This window comes from Pantherophis guttatus, chromosome 4 (assembly GCF_059756535.1).
Source record: "Pantherophis guttatus breed Tessera chromosome 4, ASM5975653v1, whole genome shotgun sequence".
Lineage (NCBI taxonomy): Eukaryota > Metazoa > Chordata > Lepidosauria > Squamata > Colubridae > Pantherophis > Pantherophis guttatus.
In genome coordinates this window covers 42,187,940-42,215,748 of record NC_142066.1, presented here as the reverse complement: position 1 = coordinate 42,215,748, position 27,809 = coordinate 42,187,940, and the positions used below count along the sequence as shown (strand labels likewise).

Genomic DNA, 27,809 nt, shown 5'->3' with positions numbered 1-27,809 from the left:
TTTTTTTATAACAGAAAACAAGAATAAATGATAACAGAAAACAAGAATAAATGAGGCAAGAAAAAAGCTATGAAATTATGCAAAGATAATAGGCTTGTATTCAGGATGAAGAGGACAGGACTAGGGGATGAAGGAAGGGAGAAACAGAACTCAAATATTTTTCCTGGGTTTAAGTGTTAAGGCTAGTCTAGCTCGCACAAGGATCTGATGAGTTCACACCAGAGATTGGATGAAACAAGAATAAGAGGAAAAATCCATTGCTATCTTGCTATGGGGTTCTGAAGTGGGGTGCAGGTTTGGCCTCCAGACATTATTAATCATTAACTCACACTGGCCTCTGGGAGTAGGGAGTCCAATATTAGAGGGACAAGTGGAATAATTTTCTTCATCTTTATATATTTCATTTCCATATCTAATTTTAAAAATAGAAAGAACCCTATAGATCTACGCCTTTGTGAACTACAAACAATGCAGCAGTCTTTTTGGTAGCATATGGGATGGGAAAGTTAAAAACATTTGTGAAACGTCTTTCTTGCATTAGAAATTAACCTCTCATCAACAGTGAGGATCTTTCCACTGGATAAGGTGTTGGGCTGTTTCCTTCTGATTCTCATCTGTAAAATAGGCATCTCCAATGAAAGTCGGGTGAGTGGGAGGGATGTCGGAAGCATTATTCAAATTAAAAAAAAATTATTTATGGGGAAAGCATACTATGTTTTGGTGAGCATTGTATTAATTTTTTTCCTAGGCCAAATGATGTTCAAGGCCTTAAGTGACTGGTTAGGTGCCATACTCTGAAAATAGTAAGAATAGGATAAAAAGTGAAACCGATGTTAATATTGACATTTATATTGATAACTTTGAATTAGACTTAATTTGATCTGGCAGGACTTTTTTGTTATAAGGGTAAAGTGAGGAGAGACCCTCCATAAATAAAATTAATTCTGAACTCCTAAAGAAAAATGAGACATGAATACCACAACATACATACATACATACATACATACATACATACATACATACATACATAATTAAAAACTCTCTTTATCTTTCACAATTTCAAATAGAACTTTGGGGAACCTCTAGGGGTCTTGCTCAAGATTTTTCAATATCGTATGTGTTCCTTAAGATTATGCATCTCTCTTTTAGTCCAATTGATATTTTACATGTGCACAAGCACACATCTCTTTGTTTTGCATTTTTATTAGATATGTCCTGATTTCTAATGGAGCTGAACCAGTTTCTCAGCTGTCTTTTTTTCCAAGAACTTGTATTACAAATTATTAACAAAATTTAAAAACATGCTTAAATAATTGAAAATGTTTTCTTTAAATATATATACACTGTTTTAAACTGATTAATGCAGCTTTTCTCAATCTGATGCCCTCTGTGTATTGAATTATAAACCTCCATGCTAGTTTCCCCCAACATGATGCCCTTCTTTAGCTAACTTTTTGCCAAAGACCTTGTAAATACTTGTGAACTGGCAGGTTTCTCAAGAATGCTGCCTTATCTCCCAAAGTCACAGCATGTCCTCAAAATTGTAAATGATATCATATCCAAGACAACTGGAGATGCATTAATCAACAAACTTATAACAAATTAATGTTGTTATGCTTCTAGTAATTTTCCTCCAAGGTTATTACAGCAATTCTGACTGATGTGAATTTTGATCAACAAATGTAATATATCTAACGGTTTAATGCCTAGGGCACAAAAGCTACAGGTGTAGTCTTCAGTATAGGTAGGAAAAAATATTGAATCTGGATATGACCCACTCTGGGTATGGGTTGAAAGAAGTCGGAATGTTGCTTGTCCCACTTCAATATTCTTCTCTTTCATTTTGTAATACAACCATGTATTATGCTTTTAATAGTTGCAGAAGTACTTTAATATGCAAAGTTATCCTAGCATTGCAGCTCTGTGCTGGTGGGAAAAATACACTGTATCAGTTGAATTATATCTGGGCACATTATAGACAGATGGCTGGGGGAAAAATATGGTCTTCCTTTTAAAATGGGCACTAGGAGAAGGTGGTGATAATGGCAATAGCCCAAATTGTGGATTTCCAAATGATGCCAATTGAGCCAATTTTCTGGCCAAGGAAATGTGGTTCTGTTTACTAAGGTTTTTTTTCTCTCAGCGTTGGCTCTGTTCTTAGTTCCTGTTTATTCAGAGACCCCACCCTCTCCCAAGAGCTAGTTTGAGAACCACAAACCACCGCGCCCTCCTGAGATTGGAGCACCTGCAAGGAGGAAGTGGTTGGAGGCAGTTGGCCAAGGGTGTGGGATGTATTTTTGAGCATCTGCCAAGATAGGCTGGAGGGGGGAGGTGGACAACAGCAGGGATTGGGTACCAACTCCCACAATGGTATCAACTTCAGTTGGAGCTACCGTAAATAAGGGTGAGATAAATGTGCCCTCCGCCTGCCCTCTTGAGAACTTGGAGCAGAGGCTTATGGGTAAAATATCTACTGGATCTTTTAGGAGATTGGTAATAGATTCTAAAGAATAAGACTTTTTAACCCAAGACCAGTACAATGGTCTATTTCAAGAGTAGACTACTTGGCTACCAGTGAGGGACTAGCACAATCTTTTCCTCCTCTTTCTCCTTCAATCATGTGAATGGAAGACTGGCCCCAGGTTTTCCAGGAGTTTGATATTCAATTAATAAGCAAAACAAAACACTCTGAAGAATACAAAATGGCTTCCTACCTCCCCAATGAATGTACTTAGGCAGGCTGTCACTCTCCTGTTTTCACCAACATGCAGTCAGTTGCCATTTCTTCAGCAAGAAGAATCCTCCCCTGGCTGCTTGTTTGAGCCTTTGATTCCCAAAATGGAAATCCTGTTCATTGAAGAATAATGTATTTGTTTCCTTCCATTGCTTCTGGCTGGGAAACAGCTGCGGATGGCTCTGTACCCTCCACTTAAATACATTCAGTGAAAGGGTCTCCTGCCCCCCCCCCAGATAACTGTTCTATTGTCAAACTGTTCTTCTTTTTAGTATGTTGTCTCTGACATTCATTGGAATATGCCTTCCTGTCACTTAAGTCCATTCTTCCACATTATGAGCTCTAGAACAGAGGAACTGATTCCCTGATGGTTTTATCAATCTCTTTCCCAACTGCAACAATCACAATCTTTTAAGAAGTTTACGCCATGGGAATATTGATTTTTCAATCTCAGGAAAGATGCGGAAGATCAGAAAATCAGTGTTTCTCTTGGAAATGATCTTCATAATAGATTCCCCCTCCTCCTCCTTTTTTTTCTGTGTCTAAAAGCCAACCGTGTAAAAGGAAAACATATGACAAGTATGGAGAAAGCATTCAGGCTTCTACACTCTCCTTGTGTCAAATCCTACATAGTTGGGCAAGATCGAGATATCAAGAATGACAAGTATTTCACTGAGGTATCTTTAATGCTAGCCTGCGGTTACTGCATGTCTTGGAAACTATAAAAGGAATTTCTAACCCTCATTTAAAGACAGTTCGTTAAGACGGAGCCTCTTTGAAGGATCTGAAACACTTTCTCTCCACCTGGGCTAAGTGGCCGTTTATGAGATAAGATGTCAACTGTTTTACCTGTTGTCTATTGATTGTTTTTTTCTTTCATTCCTTTTGGAGCCTCTCCACAAACGGTCATTCCTTGATTCCTGGCACTGACTTCCCTTTCAGGGATATGTGTGAGTACTGAAGTTAATTAGAAATTTGGCCTTTGAGAGAAACTACTTTAAAATTCTTTCATTCCTATCATTCCATTCCTATCATTCATGGGATTTCAAATTAAGAGTCACTGGATTTCAGAAGTAGCATTTTGCCTTGCTGTAGGCATAATCTGCTCTCTCAAAGTGATTGATGAGGCAGGAGCAATGCATAGAAGAACACATGATCCACATAGGAAGTATGGAGAACATGTACAATTTGATCATCAAAGAAAGACTGAAACATTATGTGGGGAGTAGATAATCCCAGGAGAAATACAACACTACAATAATAAGGAGTCATAAACCTTGGTGCTAAGGCATGTCTCTCCCAGTTGTGTGGAATGGTGGTAATACCTTAGATATCAAAGCAAGATAAGGAGGGCTGCCAGTATTTGATTTACAGTTACAATTCAGCAATTATTTTGTCAGGTGTTCTGGCCCAAGGCTTGCAAGGATGCTGCCTGGACCAGTAGCCAAGGAATTTAGGTGTATGGAAAAAAATATTCATCCAGAATATACTCCCCCCTCCACACCCGATAATGAAGCCTAGCATCAGTTTCTCTCTTTGAAGGAGAACAGAAGAGCTCTTTTCTCTTTCTCTCCCAATTATCCTTTCATCTGCTATGCCAGATGTGGGCATCTGTATTTTTTTTATTTGTGCTTCTTCATCTAAAACATGTAGGGGGAATTTGGATGGCAAATGACTCTGTATAAGGTATCATACTCTAATATACTGCAGAATATGTCATGAATCTTAAATACAGATTAAAGGTTTAGGAAGTCTGGAAACTGGAAATATTGATTTCCTGGAAGATCCGCTTTCAATTATCTATGAGATCAATATTCCCATATAGCAATAGCACTTAACTGATATACCGCTTCATAATGCTTTACAGCACTCTCTAAATAGTTTGCAGAGTCAACATATTGCCCCTAGATCCTCATTTTACTGACCTCGGATGGATGGAAGGCTGAGTCAACCTTGAGCTGGTGAGGATCGAACTGGCAGTAAGCTGAATTAGCCTGCAATACTGCATTCTAACCACTGCGCCACCACAGCTCCTTTCCAACCTTTCTCCATTAAAAATAAAGCCAAAATGGCCAAGGAGGTCAATGCCCCATGAATGCCCTGGGTGGGGGCATTTCCAAAGCAGACTTAAATAACCAATAGGAAATGCATAGTTTGCAACCCCTAATCACATCATCACCGGTAGCGTCACCAATATGCTCTACACAATCTGTATGGCAATATTTATGTTGGGAGAAGAAGGAAAACTGGTGTGAATTGTTTTACAATGGAACAAAAGATAAGAGATAAGATGAAAGCAACTTCATGAAGGCATGTCCCTCAGAAATTATTATAAAAGTATCTTCATAATGTTGTCGGTTACTTGAAAAATACTCTTGTATTTCTTCACATCTGCCATTCAGTCCCAGACCTTCAGGCTCTCTTGAAAGAACAAATTTCTAGTCTTCTCAAACATTCTCATTGCCCTTTTCTGAAACTGTCTTCTAAATCTTCTTAAAGCGTGGTGCCTAAAACAGCATTTTAGATGGGATTTGGCTAAAACAAAAGAAAGGAGAATTTTTGTGCTTCTTTTTTCAAATATATTTATGAAGTTGGAAGAACCAATAGGTTTGACTGTAGGATCTGATATTGATTTAATTATGAAAAGTTTGGGTTATATAAATCACGTGGAAGTGAGTTTTATATGTTGTGATTTTTATTTGTATTGCTATTATTATATATTGAATAAAAATACTAATACTGTGATTTGGAAACATACTTTTATGATTCAGCCTGAAATTGCATTTGACTTTTCTGTAGTCACATCACAGCTGCAGCTCACAGTCATTTATTATCCTACCTGTGATAGTTTTCTCACAGGTAACCTGTACCAAGTCAGGAATCCCTCATCCTATATCTGCTTATTTAATTTTTATTTTTTTTAAAGAAAAATTACTTATTTCTGTAAATTCCTTCCAGCCCATTCATCCAATCTCTTAAAATAATTTTTAAGATTATTTCTGCCTTGTAGAGTATAGTCTCCAGTAGTTATATATGGTTGTGGGACCTGGACCATGGGAAGGTTAAGAGCCAAAGAATTCATGCTTTCTAATTGTGGTACAGGTAGTCCTCAATTTTTTGACCACAATTGAGCCCAAAATTTCTGTTGCTATGCAGGACATTTGTTAAGTGAATTTTGCCTCATTTTATGACCTTTCCTGCCCCAATTCATAAATCACTGTAATTGTTAAGTTATTATAGTAACACAGTTGTTAAGTGAATCTGGCTTCTCCATTGACTTTGCTTGTCAGAAAGTCACAAAAGGTGATCACATGACCCTGGGACTCTGCAACCATCATACATACATGCCGGTTACCAAGTGGCTGAATTTTGATCACATGACCGTGGGGATGCTTTGGCAGTTGTAAATTTGAAAAATGGTCATGTCACTTTTTTCAGTGCTGCTGTAACTTTGAAAGGTCACTAAACAAACTGTTGTAAATCGAGGGCTACCTTGATTGGAGAAGGCTCTTGAGAGTCCCTTGGACTGAAGATCAAATGAGTCGATCCTAGAGGAAATTAACCCTGACTGTTCTTTGGAAGGCCAGATACTGAAGCTGAAGCTCAAATACTTTGGATATCAAATGAGAAGAGAGAACTCATTGGAAAAATTCCCGGGAGTTGGGAAAGATTGAAGACAAAAAGAGAAGGGGACAGCAGAGGATGGGATGGTTAGATATTGTCATTGACACAATGGGTGTGAATTGGATTCTGGGAGACAGTAGAGGACGTGGGTGGGGCAATGGTAGGCTGTCCCCGGTTCACACTGGTTCTATAGGTCGGTAGTAGCCCACCGACCCTGATGTCATCAAAACGCTTCTGCGCTTGCACAGAAGAGCGCGTGCGGCCCCGCTGCAAACTGGTAGTAAAGGTAAGTAGAACCCACCCCTGGGGTGGGGGGAAGGGCTGGCATACTATGATCCACTAACATGACTTAGTGACTGAACAACAACGAGGTACAGGCTATCCCTCTCAATTGTGTAATCTGTAAAATTCCATTTCCTTCATCCATATCATTAATGAAAATTTTAAAATAAAGTAGCCCTTAACTTATGGTCACAATTTAGACCAGAATTCCTGTTGTTGAGTCATACCCAATTTCATGACCTTTTTTATCATAGTTGTTAAGTGAATTACTGCAGTTGTTAAGTGAATCAGGAGGTCATAAAGCAAATCATCTTCCTCCATTGACTTTGCCTGTGGGAAGGTTTCAAATGGTGATCATATGATCCCAGGATGCTGCAATTGTCCTAATACATGCCAGTTGCCAAGCACCCAAATTTTGATCGTGTGATACTACAACAGTTATGAGGATTGGTTGTAAATCTCTTTTCAATAGTGTTGTAACTTCAAAAGGTCGCTAAATGAATAAATGGAGGTCTACCTGTACCAGAAATTGAGAACCAGTGTAGTGTAGTGGTGAAGGCATCAGGATAGAAACTAGGAGACCAAGAGTTCTAGTCCCATCTTAGGCACAAAGCCACCATCTTGGGCCGGTTATTCACTATTAGTCCTAGAAAGGAGGTAATGGCAAACCATTTCTGAAAAATGTTGCCAAGAAAATTGCAGGGACTTGTCCAGGCAGCCTCTGAGAATCAAATTTGATTGAATGAGAGGGAGGAAAAAAACCAGAAATTATCTTTGCGGAATGTCATTTGCTATCCACTATGATAAGCAACTGCTCTGAAGCTCTGAGTATTATTTTCAAGCCTGCTAACTCACACTTAAGCAGCTTCCTAGCCAAAAACACTATGGTTGGTGATATATCAAAACTAATGCAGAATTTTGGAAGTTGCTTTTAGCTTGTCCATAAATGTAGCCTATGCTCAGACTGATCACTTTCCCACATATGATGACCGAGGGGCTGGAGAAGTGATAATGTCCTTCAAACAAAGAAAATGAACTTCACAACTTCTGTCACAAACTAGCCAATTAAACTCTTGAGTCTTGAATTTGGAGTGGGAAGCAAGTCATGCCCCCATTTGCAAGTAAGAATGGATATATAAAACTACTTAAAACAATCCATGCTGGCTTGGTGAATTCTGGACTGTGAAGCCCACATGTCTTAAAAATTGTTATTTTTGAATAAACATTGATTTAAATAAATACTATCTCGTGACGGGGCAACAATATTGCTCAAATTGGTGTTTCCCAGAAGTATAGGACTTCAGTTCCTACAAGTGTGGGAAACTGAAATGCAGCATATCTAAAGGAACTAAATTAGAGAAAACTACTCGATGGTTTCAGATATGCAACTTTCCAGTCTTGCCTGCAGATGACTGGAATTCACCCTGGGAATATACAGGTAAAGACCCCAAATTTTAACTACAAGTTGCAGCCTAAGTCTCAGCAATGTGGGTTCTCAGGTACAAATTGGTACTTTATTATAGCGTTAAGACTGGAATAAAGCACAAGCATTTATCTGGATTTTGTCTGCTGGTAGCTCAGGATTGAAATTAATCCATCTTTTAAAGCAGGTCTTTAAAAAGCATTTAGCATCCATCCATTTGTCTCTCACATTATGTATTTGTCACTGAGACATATCTTCCCGTATTTGGTCAGAGGCGTTTGCAACACGATGAAAAATGGTGGTGGTGGGGGGGGGAAACTACTTACATTAAATCTTATAAAAGAAAAAAGGGGGCAATTGAGGGAAAAATAAATTTCTTTATTTTATTAAATTTGTTTGCTGCCCATCTCACCAAAGGGCGACTCCGGGTAGCTTGCAACATTACATGTATGTAAAATGTATTCGAAAGGACTGGTCACCCAAGAATTCATGAGTTGAAACCGGGATCCCAGATTCCCTGAGCCTCAATTCTCCCCCTCCCCCGCCGTTTGATGAGAATTCTTGGGAGGACGCAGCTTAACCCCACCCTGCCCTTGACCCCCCTCCCGCAAGTAATCTCTCCCCACCCTCGACTGCTGCTTCCTGTTTACAAACTGGAGCGGGAGCTTTCATCAGTGGGTTTCTGAGCTCACTTCCCCCCCAACAGGAAACCCTGCAGGACACAGCTTCCCGCCACACCGCACCGACTGGGGTGGGGTGGGGTACAGGGCAGAAGAGAGTGAGGTGGGGAGGGTGACTTTAAAGGGTTGCGCGCCGAACCTGCTGTCATGCGGGGGGAACGCAGCAAAGACGCAGGAGGCACAAAGGGTAAGAACAGGGAGCCGGGAGGGCAGCCGGGTGTGGGCGAGCTTTGGAGATGGGTAGTTTAGGAGAGCGTGACATGCTGTTTTTTTCCCGTTCTGTATTACAGAAAGGATCCTACCTACCCAGCATGGGCCTCTCCGCTTTGTATTCCTAACTTGGCCATACAAATATCGCATTAATTGCTTGACTGAGCGGTATCTAGACTCCCTCCCCAAATCTGCAAGTATGATTTCTGTAGATTTTAATCTAGGACATTGCTGGGAAGTATGTTCCGCTCTGCTCAAGGGGAAGTCGATTTTACTTTTTAAGTATAGTGTGTGCATCCAACTTTTCTCTTCCTCCCAAGAAAACGAGTCCTCCCCCCCCCACTCCAGTTTCCGCTTAATTTACTAAATTGGTGGTGTAGTGATTAAAGTGTTGAATTAGGACTGGAGCGGATCACCTTCAAATCTTTCCTGAGTCATGGAAATTCAGAGTAATTTGGGGCCGGTTATACTCTTTCAGCACATCCTACCTCACAGGGTTGGTGTGGGGAATAATTAGAGAACTAGATAAATTGCTTTGAAATCTTGGGAAAAAAGGTTGGGTATAAGTGTAATAAATGACCCTTCATCAATCTTATGTCCTTCCTATACGATGATGGGAGTGGGTTTAGCGGTTCAACATATTTGGAAGATGATCAGGTTGAGAAAAGTCTGTTTATAGTCTTTTTTTTTTGTCTTCAGAAGAAAATCTATCCGTATTCCCTTTTCTTAGCTGCTGCTAACCCTTTGAATAGAGCTGCACATGCTTTAAAAATGAATCTGAAATGCTTTAGACCTTTATGCTGCCCCTTAAAATAGCCCAACTTCTTTCAGGCACTTCCATGAGCCTTTAAAAAGTGATGTTTTTTCTATGAATCCACTCATTAAGGTTAACTTTAATCCATTACACCTACTTTCTTTGGCATACATGGAAATCTGAAAAGAGTCCAATTTAACAAAGAGGTTCTCTACTCATCAGATATCAAAGCACATAGAGATGACCTTAGGACCCAGTTCAGTATTTTCAGTCTGTTGTTAAGATTTACCAAACAAACAACTATTTCAGTTAAAGGTATAGAGGCTGAATTTGCACAAAATGCAATGCTTGAGTGGTTTTAATTCTTGTTTTCCTTAAACAGTGGCTTAGCATGTTATGTGAACTAATTTGGTTAGTTTATAATTTGGTGTGAGTAGCGCAATTTATTAACACAGGATACATAAATTCTGTGAAACCAACTGCTGTGAACTTCATTTATAGAGGACTGCTACAACTAGGAATGCAAGGCTCTTTTTGCGGTTTCTCAGAAAAGAAAATTTTGGCAAAAAAATAGCAAATTTTTGCCACTTCTCTGAATGTATTGAAAATGCTGCTTATTCCCTTGTCCTAATTAAATGCAAAGGAATGCCAGCCTATTTTGTAGCTGTTCTCTCTCATATTATTTTTCTGAAATGACTATTAACATGTTTCTCCAATGTTATTGGAACAAATCTTTGGAATATTACTAAGTAAATTTCATTTGCAGTTGCAGAATCTCAGGTGATCTTGATTTCTTGCCTTAAAAGAAAACCTCCAGCCCTAAAAAATTGGGTTGTCAAACTGCCTGATAATGCCTCCCAATAATTAAATTGCCTTTATGAAAGTTACTTGATAGACACCAAATTGCTCACTCTTGTGGAGTTGCTGAGAATCAAGTTGAAGATCCATAACTAGAATGCTCCTATTCTCTTAAGTACAGATTGCATAAATTATTATTGATGGGGGGGAAATTGCTTACTTAGCATAAGTCATATTCTTCTAATTTACAGTTATATGAAAATTAATGTATCTACCTTTCCCAGAATTACATGGTCCAAACCTATTCCCCGAGATAGTTCATACAAATAAACAAACAGAGGACACTAATTTTCATTCTTTTGAATAAAATTCTGAAGTTTTTTTAGTACTGTATAACTCATCTTTAATAGCAAAATCATTTATTCCATGGATTCTAGGGAAAGTTAGTGACTAAATTATGTGTCAAGTTACAATTACAGATAATTGACCAAGCTGAGTATAATTTTCCAAAATAAATTATTTTTGCTCTAACATATTTATAACGTTTAAGGTGAATGCATTTTTTGTTGAGCTGAATCTCTAATCAAAAGGATCTTGAAGAATTTGGAAAGCCTGGGATTTTGTTTTAGGCTAGTTATTTTTTTCCTGTAGCTAATTAAGAAATTAGATTGAAAAGTGGGATATAATTCCAGTTGCTTTGGATAGTGAGATGGGTGGCATATGGATTTAATAAATGAATGAATGAATGAATCATCTGGAGAAGAAAAAGTAAAACAATTACCCCTATCCATTTAAAATATTATAGAAATTTGATAGCTAAGTAGGATGAAAGCTCTTAATTGAGGCAAGAAATCAGGAATCCAGTAGCAACTTTTCCAACAAGCATATTTTTTTTAAAAGCTTGCCTTTTAATAAAACTTGTTAAGTGGAGAAGATGTTATTAGATTGCTGACAGATAGCTAAGGATCATCTGTAGCTGCCAGCTAACTAATGTTGGGTTGATGTGTTACAGGCTCTGAGCCCATAAAATTAATTCAGGCTTTAGTCATGCCATTCAGTCAGCTTGCCCTGTGTGTACAGGTGGCTTTCATAATAAAATAAGGGAAGATGTCATTTATGCTACTGCCATGTTATTTAAAGAAAGGCTGCACTCTAAAAAGCAATAATGAAGTACTGGGCAATTATGTCTATTTGACTAGTAAGAGTCCATCATTGCGTCTTCTCATCATTTCTTTCCCGATGTATAAGATGCAACTGTTTCCTCACTTCTCAATTTGCTTTTTTTAATCAGGCATCTAAATGGATTGAATTACAACTCCCATTATCCCCAGTCAGGACAGCCATGCGAGATCAGATGATGAGACGTACAATCCCTAATATGGTCTTATGATATACAGGCAGGGAATTATAAGATTCGTAGTACAGAACTTTGGAGGGGAGATTTTTTGGTGAGGGTTCCACAGACAAAACATTAAAATACAATGATTAGAATAGAAGGCCAGAAGTTATTGGCTAGAAACACTCATTTCGTTGAATTAAGTATTAGTTCTTCTTATTCCTCGACATTGCAGAAGTAAACCGTGTCATCAAAGTCAAAAATTTCCAGGTTCCTTGCTTGAGCGATGCACGCTGCATTTGCTCACAGCTAGCTTCCTCTCCTGTGAATGATTGCTCATTTGGAAACCTTTAGCTGGACAGAGTGAATTTCTGTGCTGCAATTTAAAAAAGCAATTATACCAGAGTAAGCATAGAATATTATTGAAGTCTCTTAAGCAGTGTTTCTTGACTTCAGTGACTTTTTTTTTTTAATTTGATTTATATGCTGCCCTTCTCCGGAGACTCAGGGCGGCTTACAATGCGTTAAGCAATAGCCTTCATACTTTTGTATATTTATACAAAGTCAGCTTATTGCCCCCACAATCTGGGTCCTCATTTTACCTACCTTTGAAAGGATGGAAGGCTGAGTCAACCTTGAGCCTGGTGAGATTTGAACTTGCAGTAATTGCAGGCAGCTGGTGTTAATAACACTGTTAATAACAGTGCTTTAGTCTGCTGCGCCACCAGGACTGGAAGGTATGGAATTCAACATCTAGAATTCCCAAACTAGCATCGCTAGCTGGGAAAGTCTAGCAGTAGAAGTCCACACAACTTTTAAAATGCTGAGGTAGAAAAAGACTGCTCTAAGAGATTTTGTAATACAAGTAGTCCTCAACTTACAACCATTCGTTTAGTGACAGTTCAAAGTTACAGTGACCCTGAAAAAATGACTTATGACCATTTTTCATACTTACGACTGTTGCAGCATCTGCATGGTTGCATGATCAAAATTCAGGTTTTTGGCAACTGGCATATACACATGACAGATGTGGTGTCCCAGAGTCAGGGGATCACCATAGGTAACCTTCCTAAACAGGTTCCATAAAGCAAAGTTAATGGGGGAAGCCCGATTTGTTTAATGATCACATGATTCATTTAACAAATACAGTGATTCGCTTAACAAGTGTGGCAAAAATCATTAAATGGGGCAAATCCTACTTAACAACAGTCTTGCTTAGCAACACAACTTTTGGACTCAATTTTGTTTGTAAATCAACTGAGGTGAACACTGGTAAGCAATTTAAGTAGCACACTAGTAATCTTAAATATAGTAACCATTTCCTTTCAGGACTTCCACCCAGCCTTTCAAACAGATGCCATTTGACATAACTTTGCAATAACTTTTACCCTGAGCAGCACCTGGCAGCCACAGCTTCCACACCGCTGCTTTATGATCCCCTCTAGAATAGCATTTTTTGCAGATAATTTGTTTGATGATCATCAAGGCAAGGCAGGCACCATTACTCACTGGGAATAAGAAAATATTAAAAAGTTACTGCAGAAGGGGAATGTGGGTGTAATTGCAAGTGTTTATATTGTATATTCAAATATAATGATTCTGAATTCAGGATCCGAATATTCAGGGCCAGGAAAAACTGCTCTTTAATTTTAATTAACATTAAATTGTTCCCCATGCTGCTTTAAGGAATCCACTCATTAATAGTGCTATTAAAGCCTTTTTTTTCAGGCTCATAGAGTACCTTGAACTGCTTTGCTAAGTAGCAGAGATGTTGCACATGGATGAGTCCAAAACTTTTTCTGAATCAGGTCTCTGCACTTGGGATAGAGGTAAGAAAAGCAAACAGTAGCTTAGAAGACAGGCTTACGTTCTACTGTCGAAAATTATCCTCATCAGTTACGTCCTGTACAAAGGAATATGTGGGGAGAAAGGGCTAGAGGCATCATCTTTCATGTGTGATTCATTTGGATTTTCTTAATAGCTTTGCCATCTTTCCCCCAAATAAAGTCCATTAAGGAGGAAAGAAAAAGTAGCAGCACTATATGTTAAGATAATCTTGATTGGGAAAAAAGTTTGAAAAAGTTTTTTGTCACAGCCCACTAAGCAGCTACCACTACAACACTTAACAAGCTGCCCTTGAATAGGACAGAATAAGAGGGAAAAGATTATTTTAACATCACTACATCTAAGAGTGACTTATTGGTCTCACTTATGAGCTGGGGACAAAATGAAGACATGGGGAATGGCAGGAAATGTTTTATGCTATGGTGAGATACAAGTAGGAAGCAGCTGTACAGTTCAAGACCTTCTAAGGTCATCCAAGCAGGAAAGACAGCCCTAAAGCTTCTGCAAAAGACAGATGTCTCCACTTGTTCATATCCCAGTTATCATGGTTATCACCTTTTCTAATTGAATCTGTTATCAGACTGCTCTTTTTGATAAGCTCCTCCAAACATTCAGCTGAAACATTCTCTCTTGGACGTTAAGGCCATTGGATCCCCTGCCTTATGATGGTGGAGAGAACAAAAACGTCCGTCTTCTTTTTGATAGCTCTTCAGTATCTATGTGATTTTGTAGAGAATAAGACTAATCTGAAATTTACTTGAATATATTACTGGAATTACAGTAATGGGGGGATACATAAAATGATATTTGTGTCTACCTACTCGTGAAGTATATGTGCACATATAAAATGACTTCTAGGACTAAAGAGGATCAAACTTGCCAACTACTCTCAAGCAATTTATTCTGCATTGTGACAACCCTGATTATTATAGCATATTCCTAGCTCTTCTCATTTCTTCTTGTTTGTTTCAGGGATTAACGTGCATATACTATTTTTCTAGTGAGTCCAACAGGTCTTTAAAAATTATCCTATCAGCACTGGGGAACTGGGGACCAGAGTTATTGCTCACAATCAAATCTAGAGATTTTGAGCAGTTTTAATTATGGGATTCCCCTGAATGAGGCCAGTGACCTCTGTAGAGGAGCCTCTTGTTTTAGGCAGCTTTAGGCAAAAGCTTCTTCTACCTCTGCTGCTGACTTCTGCAGATGATATTTCAAAAGACACTGGAGGTATCACAGATAATTGCCTTTGATAATTTCATGGCCCCCAAATTGGTCCAATTTCATTATTGTATATTATTTGAAGAATATATACCTTGGTTCCCTGTCTTGAATCTACTTCCAACCAATTTTATTTAATAATTCTGAGCACAGGCATTTTGCCTATCAAGTGGGCCAGTGTCATGAATAATTGTGGAAAGGGTCTTTGACTTATTTCCCCTCATTTTTTTCCTTCTCCCAAACTAGAGAATACCTTTGGCTGAAATCCTCATAGCCACTTTAAAAATTGCTGCTGAATTGTAATTTGTAAGGTGAGAGGAGGGGAAAACCAAAATAGTTTTCAGCCAATTTAGGCTAGGGAACTACTGTAAATTCACAAGTTCCATCTCCATGGTGATCACTTGTTTAGAACTATGCAAGGCACTCTCACTACATTGGAAAAGCCTATGTGTTTTGAACTATTCTGCTTGCAAACATTTTCACGCATTAAGGCAGTGCATGGTGAATGGGAGCTGCTAAACCCCATGTCACATGAAAATTAATTTGGGATTAATTTTTTTAAAAAAGTTGTGCTAACAGCCATGTAGGTGATCCTAAGGGGAGAAAACAGCTGCTTTAAAAAGCTGTAGACAGATGCTACACTTCTGCCTTCACATGATGTGAAGCATTTTTTAAAAATTGAATCTCCAGCATTGCTTAATACTTAACTGATCAGTTGAATAAATCAGATCAAAAGTTGTGCCTAAGTTTTCTATTTTTCAAAAATTATACAAATACTTAAAAAATGTACAGATGGCAAGCAATATCAAAGGAAAGGTACTCTTTGTGGTAGTGAATTTATGGATATGTTTTTATTAGCAGAATAATACATACCTTCTCAAAAAAAAATCGTTTTGAGTTATCAAGATTTTGTCCCAGGTAATGTGTAGGATTGCCGTGGAAAGATTCTACTATTCGTGAATTGCTTGATCTTCTTTCTTTATATGAAGAGTAGCTAATGAGGTGCCAGGATATGTTGTACTAAAATATGGGATGTTAATCATGTAAACAATTAAATACATTACACTGATAACTATTGTAGAATATTCAGATTGGATTTTCCTGGACTTTACCAGAAAGTGACTTTATTGGAAATTCTCCTGTATTCATGAACATTACTTTATAAGATTCTGCTTTGATTTCTTTTTTAAAGGATGTTTGCTTTTCAGCATCCTAGTCCCATTTGGCATAAGCCCAGTAGAGCAGGATTTTTTTCCCGCTCATATGACAAAGCAACAGCTTTGAGAAAAGGTTATTGTTATGAGACGGGTTTTCTTGGGGCCAGAGAGTGGATTGACGCACAAAGATATTTGACCTTTAGCAGTCTATAAGGATTTTATCAACCAAATAGCCATCTTCTTTCAGAATCCTCTCTTAAAACCTATTGTATAAAAAGAATACATTTTTGTTAATAATATACTAATATTAATATACTATATTTTTATACTATATTTAATATACTATATGAAATTATGGGAAACGCCAGATATTTGCTGAACCCCAATTTCTAGAATGCTTCACCATCGGCTATTTTGCCTATGGTTATTGAGAATGATACTTCGGTAAAATCTAAGTCACCAGACCCTTTGATAGCCCATCCATACATTCTGTTTATTCTGACATTAAAAAACTCCAGTGACCAAAAATTTTCCTGTTCATTTTGTGATAGATTATTTCAAACAATATAATCGATAATCATTAGTTACAAATATATATATATATATATATATATATATATATATATATATATATATATATATATATAGTTTAAATATTATATAGATTTATGAAAACATAGAAAAAATGTTTAAAAACAACTAAAATGAACTAAAAGAAAAAGAGGCCTATAACACTAGAGGAAAATTAAGGATGAAAAACTTAAAGAAAAAGGGAGAAAGCGAAAACTGATAATAACACAAAATAATGAACATTTTAAGATTTTTACTTTTCTTCAGTGTCAAAATAGAAATAATTACAATTCGATTTTTAAACATTATCTTAAATTCAGACTCTGTAGCTTTATATTATCCAATTTTTTGAAACAGCCATTTCAAAAGTCCAAAGTCAACAAATTTCATTAAGATAGATCCATCTTTTAAGGAGCATGTGGTCACTATCTTTGCAAGGCATGATAAGCTGAAACTCTTCATAAATCAAACACTTCCAATTTTTTGGAATATAATCTAACAATTTATTAACCTCTATAGGCCTTATTTTCTGTCGAAGAACCTGAGTAAGAATAATATTTAACCAATTAGGAAACACCAATGGAAAATTGCAGGAGATACAAAGTTAAAGCTATTTGCAAAGAAAGACATTCTTTTCCTTTGAGTAGCCTAATAATATTCCCCTAAATATATTTTATTGTATCAAGCAAGTGCCCCATTAACTTTTTCTTGAGCACATGAATGTACAGTCCTCACCAACTCTTCGAGCACCAGGAAGAAGGTTTCCTGCTCCACTTCAAAAATGGCCTTTTTCAGCTTCAGACTTCAATTTGAGGTCAATCATTTCTGTATGAGTTTTGGGGTAGGGGCTTGTTCTGATGATTCTGCCCATCTAGGACTCTTCCCTTTATCCCATTCCCGATTTTCTGTTGAAATTGATGCTGGAGCAGTAGAGTCAAAGTCTTCCCACTGCAATAAAAGGCTCTCTGCCCCATTCCCTTTGCCAACCCATGGATAATATGAGAATATGAGAAGGGGAGATAGAGTAGAAGCAAATCATTTTAGTGTTGATTCATCAAACCTCTTCCCATCTGCTTTCACTTGCTTGCTTCCCTTCCTGCATGAATAGAGAAGTGGGAGAAAGGGCTTCCCAGCAACCACCTGCACTAAGACCAAAGAAGCTTTACTATAAACGTAAGGCTGCAAACCCATGAACTACAGATCTCTGTGATTGAGGTCCTGCTGTGCCAAACTGCAGGGGATGTAAATACATAAGTAATTGTCAGATCCAGCCATCATCCCACAAATACAGCTCCAGGCTAGTTAGTTTCTTTTTAATGGTTTTCCTGTGCCTGCTAGTTGATGATGTTTGTCTTTCCTTAATTATCAGGATGAGAATTTGTGACCTTCGCAGTGCAGCTGAACTACAGACCACCACAATCCCAGGCAGCATAGCCTAAGTGAAAGATGTTGACAGATGGAATCCAACAATTTCTGGAAAGACAAAAGGGTTCCAACTTTTGAACCCTATCCATCCATCTATGCAGGTGGGTTATGCTAGCAGAAGAATTTAGTAATTCATTTTTTGGGGGGAAAAACAGCAAGACTTGTTTTGATGTTGAATGGCATAATGGCTGAAAGTGGGATGGGAGGAAGGAGGGCTGCAGGGAAGTTGTTATTATGTTTAAGAATTACTGCTGCTTAAAGATGACTGCTATTTAAAGATGAATATTGCCTGCCAACATTCATCTCGTTTGACTTTATTCATCTTCACTCTATTACGAATCCCTTAGAGACTTCAGCACCTACACTGAGGCTGGCATAATTATCTTGTTCAAATTGCAGCACAGAAATTCATTCTATCTAGCTAAAATTTTGCAAATAAATAGTCTCTTCTAGGAGAGGAAGGTAACTTATGAACCAATGTGGTACGCATCATTGAAGCTGATGTGGTTACCAACTTCTGCAATACCTAGGAACAAGACGTTTCTTTGCATTGGCGTACTATTAAAGGCAGAAACGAACAGAGCCTTACCCAAAGAAGGGGATAGAAATCTCTGCTCAAACATGTCTTCTCTTATTTTATTTTTTTGTAAAAATCACCTGTGAAGTAGGGCAGCTATCTGAATCAGCTCCATGGGGTCCAGGAACACACACACACACACACACACACACAGAGAGAGAGAGAGAGAGAGAGAGAGAGAGAGAGAGAGAGAGAGAGAGAGGTGTAATATAAAAGAAAAAGAGCTCCTGCTTTAATCTTCTCCCAGTTTAGTAACAAAGCCTCTCGTATATAATGTCTTCTAAAGTACCCCTGTGTTTTTGTTCCCTTATACCATAAAAAAGCATGCCATCCCAACAGCAAGTATGTCCTTCTAAGGTCAATAATCTAGTGTTTTTTAGCATTATCCATTCTTTAATCCACATCAAACTGTCGCTTGGTAATAAATGACACTTTAATGCTGCAGTATGGAAGAGTCCCTACAGAAGTATTCTGCAAAGGAATTGATATCCTTCCAATGTGCCATGTTATGAGAAATTATAGAGCAAATATAATATCTGCAATTCAGTTGGAGAAGTGGATGGAGGGGGGAAACCTACATCCAATGAATTGCATTTGGACTGATTAATGAGTGGATATTTAGAGGATTGTACTAAAGGTCTGATTCAATGCAACTAGACAGGGCAAATATGCAAGAACATAGATATTTTCAATGCTATCTCGTCAATATTTATTTGGTGGTTATTTATTAGCCTTTAGACCAGAGTTTCCCAACCTTGGCACCTTTAAGATACATAGACTTCAGCTCTCAGAATTCCCCAAATAGCAAAGCTAGCATGGCTGGCTGGGGAATTCTGAGAGTTGAAATGCATGTATCTTTTGATCTTAGGCTAAACTGATTCCTAACTTCCTGGGTAAAGCATTTGATCTTAATTGAAATCTGTTTTATGCTTTTTACCTAAAACTCATTGTGTGGTTTTTATTTTTCGTATGTTGTTTATTTATGTAGCTTTTTCTTACTGGAAATTGGAAGTGTGATTGGGGGCAGAAAGGAAATGTTTTTTAATAAGCACAACATGCAGTAAATAGACAGAAGTGGGGAATGTGGTGGTCTTAATGCTGCTGATTTTTTAAAAGAGGGAGCACAAATAAAAACAGCTCTTTTTTTCCTTTTGGCTAAATTGATTCTTTACAGACTGCCTCTCTAGACCAAGATTTCTGAACCTGGAATTTTAGTTTGAACTCCAAGTTCATCTTCCCCATCCAGCAGGCTTATGCTGATTTAATCCTATTTTCCCCATCTTTGTGCTCTTCACAGAAATGATGTGAATTGTGAAAGGCATGGCCTTTATTAATTACATTTTGTACTGTATAATATAAAAACAGAGTAAGATAAAAATATCGTACAGGATCTGTTTTTAAAAACCAAAGAAGAATAGCATAACATGATTTTCTGTGTGCATGCCTTTGAGTCAGTTGTTGACTTCTGACAAATGCCTGGACAAGTCCTTGCAGTTTACCTGGCAAGATTTTGATATGGTTTGCCATTGCCTCTTTTTTTGGGCTGAAAGAGAGTGACTGGCACAAAGTCACACCCATCTGACTTTGTGCCTAAAGTGAGACTAGAGTTCACGTTCCCCCAATTTCTAGGCTGGTGCCTTAACAAGTACACCCCCCCCCCAAGAAAAAGGGGGGGGGAGGTGTAAAATGCAGTGGTGACATTCATTGTCCAAATATTCTCCAGAATAGTTCAGTATTACATTATAAAGACAGAATTTGAGATTTCTTGTCTACCATTCTGAAGATGAGTTTCTAATATAGTTTCTGATTTGAATTTCAGTTGAAGAACTTTTGGACATTTTACATAAACAAGAGGAAATGTTGGGGTTGAAGATATAAATTTGCTCTCTTTTCTTAAAATTTATGATGCTTTTGTGTAGAACTTGAAAGAACCCTCCCTCTGTCCCCTGGAATAAAGGTATTTATTCATGGTAATGATAATAAAAATCTGTGGTTAGCTTCACTGATTTTTCAATTTTTCAGTTATTGTATATCTAAGATTTTCTACTGTGAGAACATCTTTTAGCAATGCATAATTTCTTGCAAATGGTGTAAACGTCTAACCATTAATTAAAAACCCGACAACTCTAAAATACTAATAATTATTTACATTTCAGTATATTGATTATATTTATTACCTGCCTTTCCCTAGTGATCTATAGTATCCTACAGTTGCAACCATTTCACTTTGCAAAGACCTGTAGATTAATTTGAGCAAAAGTGTAACTAGCCTTAGATTACCCACAGATAAAATAAGCACATTGCCACAAGCAGAAGTTTGCATGCACCAAAAAAAGACAGGTTTACCTAAAATGCATATTGTAATTGATAGATAAAAGCCAGTTTGGTCTAGTGGTTAAGTCATCAGTTTAAAAACCACAAGACTGAGTTCTACTCCTGTCTTATGCAAAAAACAAAAACAAAAAAAAACAACAGTTGAATTACCCTGAGCCAGCCAAGTCACTTTCTCTCACCCTTGGGAAGCAGACAGTGGCAAAACGCTACAGAAAAGATTACCAAGAAAACTGCAGAGATTAGCCCAAACAATCACCAGGAGTCAATACTGATTCAAAGGCACCAAAAAGAAAAGAAAAAGATAGGTATTAATGCTAAATTTTACAGTATTTGATTGACAATACTGGAAAAGACTTTGAACAGGTGGCTTAATGTATTTTTATTCCTCTTCAACCCTGTTTACTATTGAGTTAAACTGGATTTGAAACCCCCTCAAATAAAGGAATTCTCATAGTCCCCTTCTTACCCACGGATTTCTCAGCTGTTAGTTTAAAGCTCTAAACATGATACCTCATTGATATTTAAAGAAAACTTGTAATTTCCTCTGTGTTCCAAGATTTCATTTGTAAGTAGGTTCTGTAATTTAAAATTTTCTAATGATTTTTTCCCCTCATTTGCCAACTCTTACAGCTAATCCACTCTGTTGAACATCTCCTCCCATCGCCTATAGAAGAGCGAAGGATTTCCAAACTCTTCTTCTTTCTCTCCCAACCCTTGTACCAGTGTCAGTCGTAACACCTACTGGTACAGAGGATGGAAGGGGAAGTGGTTCAGGGGTTTTACATCCGAATTTATATATTTTCCAGCTTGGATGATCTCTCTAAACCTAAGAAAAAGACCGGCGGCGGCAGCTTCCTACCCTTCACCCAGTACTGAAAGCAGATAGCATGAAACCATCCTGGGAAAAAAACTGTTTCTATTACACTTTTGGCTTTCAACTGCTTGGCAAAATCTCTCTTGTTTGAAATACTATCAACTAGCAAAATAAACGTTTCTCTGTCTGAAGCAAGTGGAATTTAAAGATGTTGATTATTTGCAGAGATTCACTTGTGATTTGGGCTGGAGTGTTTGAAAGGGTTTAACTATAGATATGGGGTATGAGTAAGAATAGGAAGCATAAGAAAGGCTGGGTTTTACTCATAGCACTAAACTGGACTTATTTCAAAATAATTTACGGAACAAAACCATAAATTCCTGGGTTCTTAGAACATGCTAAGCCATAACCAAACAAATTACTGTTGTTTGGTGGAAGAGCACACTAAAGAGTTTAGGTGCTTCATCCACATAACAGATAGACGAGAGCTCTGCCAATATTGGCTACGTGTTTTTCAGAATCGGATGGAAACGAGGGATCACAGCTCCACAGAGCTTTTATGCAGCAGAGCAGAGGGCAAATATTCACAGATCGGATTAAGCTAGAATGTGATTTGCTTACTTTCAGTTTAGTTTGGAACATAAAGAGACCAAATGTATGGTTTGTTTAGGACAGAAACCGGTGCTTGAAAACTGTATGATTGTGACAGCAAGTGTGCAAGTGAAAATGGATGGTTTGCTTGTGATTTGAAGATACTGTAGGTCAAGGTGATTGGCATGCATCGCAAAAACTATCATGCATAGTTTTCCCCAACATAATCTTCTGATGAGTTACGATTACAACTCCCAAAATTCCTAGCCAGATGATCATGGGGATGACAACCTAATCAATGATAGCCAAAGGGCTCAGAAGAATGAAAATAAGCGATTCTATACTTTATTTCAAACATTCTATTACACTTTAAGAAAAAACAATTTTATAATCCCAGTTTCAAAACATTAAAAGATTGTAACAATTTACAATAAAAATTCTAGATAGAGAAATTACGACTCCATAATCCAATCGTTACAACTCCAGATTTGGTGACACTGGTTAGAATGCGATATTGCAGGCTGACTCTTCCCACAGCCAGGAGTTCAATCCTGACCAGCTCAAGGTTGACTTGGCCTTCCATCCTTCCGAGGCTGATAAAATGAGGACCCAGATTGTTGGGAGCAAAATGGTGATTCTGTAAACCTCTAGGAAAATGCTGTAAAGCACTGTGAAGCGGTACATAAGCCTTAAGTGCTGTTCTATAACCCAAAGCTTCATCAGCAAACCAAAAGTGCACATTTAACCAAAAAGTTACAGCAGTGTTAACAAGCAGATTGCTCCTAAAATCTAATTTAATTAGTTTTGTTAAAGCATACATGCCTCAAGACAGTTCTCGCCCTTGGTGCTTAATCTGCTGTCTACTCAGCAACTTTAGTCTTCAGTGAATGGCCGAATTGCCCAGATCAATTCCTTCTCCCCTTGGTTGAATTCACTCATAGTACTAAGTCAAAATGAAATTAACTCCATACTGACTAATAGGATACAGGGCTTATATAAACCCAATTCCTATTCCTATTTAAAATCATACTGTCTGCCCTACTTAGTCCAATTGTGCCAGGATAGCTTATAAGTAAAGCTGTGAAGAGCATACTCTATATGTGGTGGGAAATTTTTAACTCTTCCAACCTTTAAACATGGCCCTGGAAGCAGATCTGAAGTTGAATATCTTGGAAGGGGATAAGTAAATGACCAGAATACTCCTTTTGCAAATATATTTCAGTATTGCCAAAATCACTTCTTTCTCTAGTAATATGTTGCCACCTGGAGGCCTTTTCTAGAAATTGCACTGTAGTTTCTATTTAAGTTTCTATCTAGTTTCTATTTAAGTAAACACAATTGAATTAAATAGGGTTTACTTTAAATCTGTATTAGATCCTGGCTTCAGACTGACTGATAAAAATAATTATAGTACTTGTTTCTCAAAATAATCCTTTGTTGTTTCTTTAGTGATTGCTTAGCAAAATTCCTCAGTTTTCTATTAGTAGGTAGCCAGCCCTATTATTAGAAAGAAAGAAGGGCAAGTGGCAAATGTCAAGATGGTTTTTTCTTAAGGTATGACGTACTCAGTGCAGGATGCAGCTGAATATTATGCCATTGTAAAGAAGTGTTCCTTACACTTCCAAACCCTTATTTTATCTTGGCAACAAATCAGAAATGGGAAAGAGGAAACTGGAATGAGGCCAGTGCCTCTGTTGGTACTCGTAACCTGGGTTCTTCTGCTGCCTGTTCTCCAATTCTAGGTAATAATTAATTCTTGAGATTGGAAGCCTGGCCCCAAAGGAGATGTTTTCTAATGTGTCTCTTTCTTCCTTTTCTTTCCCTGCTTCTCCTGCTTCCAATGGCAAGAAAACTGGGTAAAAGACCTATTCCCTTTCTATTCCCATCACTTTCTTGCCATGGGAACAGATGGGGAGAAAATGGGTACGTTTAGTTCTCCCAAACCCATAAATGGAACAAACTCATTCCATACGATTGGAAAACAATGAAGGATTGGCAAAAAAAAAAAAAGGGGGGGGTGACCATCTGACTATCCTGCCACTCAAAAGCAAATGACCTTGAAAATTAATGGTGAGAGATCAGAGTAGTATCCTTGCAGTAGCCTCACATGACAGGGGCTTCCCTGGCCCCAAATTTCCCTTCAAAGGATTTGCTGCCAACTGATCAAGCCACATGGCTTCCATTGGCAAAAAATGAAAGATTCAACTCTTGAAGTAAAGCAAGAAAAAGATAATGGAGGATGCCATATTCAATGGGCTGGGAGTAGGTACAGGGCATGACTGTGCATTCATGTCTTCAACAAATAGCTAGCAGTCCATTTTCTCACCTAGTCAAGCTTGTTGTGCAAGTGAGTCACAGACGGAAGTTTCTCCCTTGGCAAGACCTGGTGGCCGGATCTGGTGAAGTTGGACAAGTAGAATCAGTGAACATTTCTCTGGAATAAAAGTGGCTGTGTTGGCTTTCCCAAGGAGTTGTAGGAAAGTACAGCAGTTTTTGGAGAGCCAAGCAGACCCACTACCTCTATGCATACACCAACACCACAGTAAATAACTTCTACTTTGGTCCTGTCCCTAATATATTCACTACAGCATTAGACATGCCTCCCATTGCCCTTAGAGAATGATGGGAAAATAAAAGAAAATAAACAGGAAACAGCCACTTTTCTAGAACAATAATTCTCAAATTCAGCAACTTTAAAATATGTGACCTCCAATTCCCAGAATTCCCAGCCAGTAGTAATACACTTATCCTGGTTTCCAAATTAATCCTTTTTCTGGATTCATAAACTACCACAAACTTACTAATTGGCTGGTTCCATGCAATATCTTGAACCAACAATAATAGTAACAACCTATTTAGGTTTAATGTCTATAAAGCTTAGTATCGTGCACAAACACAGTCACCAAATCTTTAACTGGCCTGGTTTAATATATGGTGTGAACAAAACAAAATGAATAATATTAACCCATATAGATCAATTAAATAAATCATTCCAGAGTTCTTCCTCAAGGCACAAATGACCAGGTTCAAATTATCCCACTTTGGATTTATTATGTGAGGACCCATCTCTGGAAAAGGCATTAATTCTAGGAAAAGCGGAAAGAAAAAAGGACAACCTTTAACAAGATGGATGAAGTCAGTTATAGTGATGATGGGTGCACCAGTGGAAGATCTGAAGGAGGACCTTCAAGCTAGAAACAGATTGTCATGTATCTCTGGTCTCTAAGAGGGTTGGGCTCTCCTGCTCCCAGTATTCCTCACCTGGACTGTCTTAGCCAGGGCTACAGGGAGTTGCAGTTCAACAATATTTGAACATCCTCAATAAGAACCAGAAAGGTTTATAGTAAAGACACAATTCCAGTGTCCAAAACATTCATTTATAATCCCAGTAGTGGCCTCATTCAAACAACCTGTCATGTTTTTGGGAGGTTAAGTTGTGTGAGGATATCTGCATAATGCTTTGTGCAAATCCAGGGCTTGAGTTAATCAGGTTAAGTGTGTTGGCCACTAGGAGGCAACCATTTGTAGGTACAGTATGTTACAATTTTGAAGAACCTAATTAAAGTTAATTAAAGTTCTTGTAATCTCTCAGAGTAATCTCAAAAGCTGAAGATAAACTATCTGAATGTTCAGTACTTATTACTGGTCATTATGTAGACAAGTCCATATTGTTTTCTTGCCCACAATATGCCATGGTCTGTCATGGTCTCATTCAGGGACTGTCTTTTTATTCCTTATCTATCTACATTCCTGAGATTTTTCTATTGGTCTCCCCTCTAATTTTTCAAGACCAGCCACCAAAGTCAGCCAAAGCCTGCTATCAACTTCCTTCCTTCTTCACACCTGTTTACTTGGATGACAAAGAGAAATGTATTTTTAAATTCATTTTAAAAATGTACCAAGTGGCATTAAAAAAAAATTATTAGATTTATAATCCACCTGTATTTTGCCAAGCTCAAGAGGTTCTTCCTCCTGTGTTCCACACAGCAACAATCCTGTATGGGGGATTGAGCTGAGAGTCAATGATTGGCACAAATCAAGTGGCTTTCATCCCTAAAAAAGGACTAGAACCTGTAAGGCCATTAATTCACAACTTTAACCATTACATCAAAACTGTCCCCCCCCCTCCTTTTCTCTCTGGTATGAGAGAGAAAGGAAAATCAAGTAAAATATGAATAAAGTTAAGAGATGACATATAGGGGGCCATTTAGAAAACATCTTGTGTTTTCCCAAAACATTTTTCATAATCTTGACTATGGAATGACTTGTTTGGGGGCATATTTTAGTTTTAATTTGGCCCCTTATGAAAATCTAGCTGTTCACCCCAAATAATTAGGTTTCAGCCCACTGTTGATTGGCCTTGACTCCCTACTGTGGGACTTTTGTTGTATATTTACAGACCATTTTCCATTGTAAGATCCATCAACGTAAGGTTAGTTATAAATATTTTAAATAAATAAAATAATATAGAGTTTATACAAAAATAATTTTCCAGCAGCCTTTCTCGGAACTGAGAACAATTCCTTCAAAGGCCAGTCCTATAACCATGGGGCTTTCCAGGCGAAGCAAAGAAGGACTGGGTGAATGGGATTGGATATCCTTCCTCTCCAGTCAAATATAGGCCAGGGGCAAAAAAATAAGTTTATTTCCCAGCATAATCCAGGTACATTTATTTCCCAAAATGAACTTGATAAGCAAATTGGCCTTTGACTGTGGGACAAAGAAGAGACTGGCCTTGTTCTGCTATCCAAGGGCCTTAACTATTAGTTAAGGCTGCATTTCCTAACAGACAAACAATCCAATATATTCAAATTGGTGTGAGAGATCTTAAATACCCAGGTAGCCAGGATAAAGTTGCCTAGGCTGACAATTTCCAAATTCCAAAGCATGAAATAGCCATAAATCAAACATTAAGATGACCTAAACACTGGTCCATTATTTACTGGGGCACTTCTTTAACAAATGCTTATAAAACAATCACCCCCCCCCACCCCCCACCCCCAAAATCTCACTGTTTTCAGCTCATGTCTTTCATATTCACCATTATAGATTGGGAAAGAAATCTCTTATCTGATTAAATTCAAACCTGCATGTATAACTATGAAAGATGGCAATAGGTGAAATCTATATCTATTAAATCATGCCAATGATTTCCTGATTCCAACATTGGTAACTTCAAAAAGTTCAATTTGCTTCAGGAGCTATTATCCTTAGTGCTTAACATAATTTGCACATCGCTTAAGCTCTAATATGATTTCTAATGTGATTTCTGCCAAGCCTTTTTTTCACTGAACTCATCCCCCATGTTATGTAGGCCATTGTTTATAGGTTGGTATGTTCTTTGAACTCAGAGCCTATGATTTATTCTACAAACTCTAATTCAAACAAATAATGGATTAACACAATGGCTAATCCTGGCCCATATATTTTGTTA

At 37.8% G+C, this 27,809-nt stretch overlaps 1 long non-coding RNA gene across 1 annotated transcript; it reads left to right on the top strand.

Annotated features, from left to right (window-relative positions):
* The first annotated feature begins 8,764 nt into the window (after window positions 1–8,764).
* Window positions 8,765–11,273, top strand: LOC148114069 (uncharacterized). Its single transcript, XR_015733768.1, has 2 exons — window positions 8,765–8,930; window positions 9,034–11,273. It is a non-coding gene; the product is annotated as an uncharacterized LOC148114069 (long non-coding RNA).
* The last annotated feature ends 16,536 nt before the right edge of the window (window positions 11,274–27,809 follow it).